Source organism: Lipotes vexillifer, unplaced genomic scaffold (assembly GCF_000442215.2).
Source record: "Lipotes vexillifer unplaced genomic scaffold, Lipotes_vexillifer_v1.1 scaffold796, whole genome shotgun sequence".
Classification (NCBI taxonomy): domain Eukaryota; kingdom Metazoa; phylum Chordata; class Mammalia; order Artiodactyla; family Lipotidae; genus Lipotes; species Lipotes vexillifer.
This window is the reverse complement of record NW_006773072.1, coordinates 1,064,056-1,066,844: the sequence shown is the minus strand read 5'-3', so window position 1 is coordinate 1,066,844 and position 2,789 is coordinate 1,064,056. Positions and strand designations below refer to the sequence as shown.

Sequence of the window (2,789 nt, the reverse complement as noted above, 5' to 3'; positions counted from 1 at the left end):
GCAGAATATTTTAATTTTATGATATCATATGTGTCAGTCTTCTTTTCTTATATGGATTCTGGATTTTGTGTCATGTTTAAAAAGACAAAGTCCTTCCCCATTTGGATATTATTTAAATAAAATCTCCATGTTTTCTTTTAATACTTTTATAGTGAGGGGTTTTTTTTTTCCATTTAAATCTTTGCTCCATCTGGAATTTATCTGGGTATGGGAATCTAAGAAGGAAGCTAAACTTTGTTTTAGATGGCTACCATTTTTCTAAACATAACACCATTTATTAAATAATCTCCTTTTCTCCCACTGATTTGAAATGTCCTCTTAATCATAAACTAAATTTCTATGAATATTTGGATCTATTTCTATACTTTTCACACTGTTTTATTAGTCTGTCTATTCATGCACCATTACCAAACTGCTTAATTTATGTTAGCTTTATAATATATTTTAATGTCTTTCAGGATTAGACCACCTTTTATTTTTCAGAATTTGATTATTCTCATCTTTTTCCACATAAACTTTAATATCTTTAATTCCAGGGGAAAAAATCCTATTTTTCAACTGGGATTATGCTAAATTTAAATATTAATCTAGAGACAGTTGGCAAATATGTAGTATGCAGCTTCCTCTCTTACAGATATTTTTCCATTTATTCACATGTTTGTGTATGTTCTTTAGTAGCATCTTCAAATTTTATTCATTGACATCTTACACATAACCTGGTAACTATATTCCTGGATATGTAATCTGTTTGTAGCTATTCAAAATGGACTTCTTTCTTCCATTATAGTTTCCTGTCTGTTTCTTATTTTGGAAGATACTGACTTTTTTACCCAGACATCTTACTAAATTCTATTGTTGGCAATGTTTTCTAATAGAATATCCTGGGTGCTGTGAGTATAAAGTCATATCTACAAGTAATGTCACCCTCCTCTTTAATGTTTACTGCTTTTATTTCTTTCTCCTTTCTGATCACATCAGCTATGCCTTGGGACTATTGTCTGGCAGTGACAGAGATCGTGGACTTATGTTCCTAGGTAATGGGCCTGCTTCTGGGGTTTCATGGTTAAGCATGTATAGTGTGTGTGTCCTCACTCCCCCACAATGTCCTGTGTGTGCCCCCATTGTTTTTACAGCTGGGACTGAGGCAAGGGTGGCCCTAGGGAACAGAGGGAGAACAGAACTGATGCAGAAAATGAGCAAAGTAGGTGGAGTCCGTGTCTCCAGCCCCGGGACCCACAGAGATGCCTCTGTCTCCTCTCTCCTCCTCTTCCAAACTCTCAGACGGCCCCCTCCCCACACCGTGGCTCCCCACACCCAGCACCTCACCCCTCATCATGAAAGCTCACTGGAGCTCAGATTCTAGTCCCAGAGATGGTGCTGTCCACCTGAGCCTCAGTTTTCTCATCTGTAAGGTAGACTCCTACTAACCTGCTCTGCCTACTTCCTAGGGTGGACACGAAAGCAGCAAGGCAACCCTGAGGAATTTAGGCAGCTGGTGGCCCTCCAGCCACACACATTGCCCTTGTGATGATGACTTCAGCTCTCCAGCCAATGGAACCTGAATAGAGTTACGTGCATGGAGAGAGATGCTGCGGGACCGTTTCCTTTCAACTCCACCCCGGGCTTACACAACAGGTTCTGAGGACCAAGGTGAATCTCCAGGCTCTGTAGTCCTGGCTCTCAGCTCCCAAGCAGAACCCTGCCCTTCCCAGGGAAGGATAATAAATGGCAATGGCATTGCCGACTGGCTTACTGGGCCCTCCAAGGGAAGAACTGCTTTTTCCAGGTCATGCTGGTCAAGAAGAGCCCAACAGCCATGAGGGAAAACTTGCTATGGCCAATGTCAATGTCTGTCGGCCTGTCACTGCCAGTCGGGCAGCAAGTGGGTCTCTGCAGGGCAAAGGATCAGTCCACCACAATCTAGGCAGCCACTTCCAACTTCCAAAAACATTTTTCTTTTATTTTCCAACAATAATTATAAGAGATATTTATTTAAAGTAATACATTTACAGCCAGATCTACATTGTACATTTCAGGTTTAACCAACTTCATAAAACTACTTTAGGACAGCTTGCATCCACAGATTTAGAATACATGATTATTTCTTTGCCCATTCTTCTCTCTCTTTTCTCTCCCAAATAACCTCTTGCAGATATGGTTCAAGGTAGAATTTATCCTCCTCATATTTTTTCCACTGCTCTTCAGGCAAGATCAGCTGCCTTATGGCCGGGTCCAGTGCTCTCTTAATGTGAAACACTGTGTCATTATAAAGGTTCTCAGGAAGCCTTCTTATGGCCTCTTTTGCGACGTCATTCTTATATATAGTATCATCTTGCATTAAGCCCAGTTTATTGAACCCAGAAGCATCGAATACCCTCCAGCCACTTGCTTGATGCTGCAATGGCAGGCCTGTTCGCCATTTTGACCCAAGACAGAAGCATTGCCTGCTGGGTAAGTCCTAGAGCCAAAAACATTTTTCTAAAGTACACTGACAAACAACGAATTGGGAAGGGAAAAAAAGATGTCGACCACAACTGTGAGTGTAAAGAACGTGGTCCTAGAGCAAATTGATGAGGCAATCATTAAGATCATCAATGGGTAAGTGGACAATTTCCAGAAGAAACAGCCAGGAAACATATGAGTTCTTTTTTCTTCTGCCTTCTTTTTATTTATTCATAGTTTCTCAGCCTTCTGTGAAGAGCATTGATGTTACTTTGGCAATCACAAAATAATTATTTTATTAACCTAGACAGCTATCTCGAAAAAGGCCTAAGGCTTCTCCCTTGCTG

At 40.7% G+C, this 2,789-nt stretch overlaps 1 pseudogene; it reads right to left on the bottom strand.

Moving 5' to 3' along the window:
• Window positions 1-2,098: 2,098 nt before the first annotated feature.
• Window positions 2,099-2,420, bottom strand: LOC103085569 (cytochrome b-c1 complex subunit 7 pseudogene; annotated as a pseudogene).
• Between the last annotated feature and the right edge of the window lie 369 nt (window positions 2,421-2,789).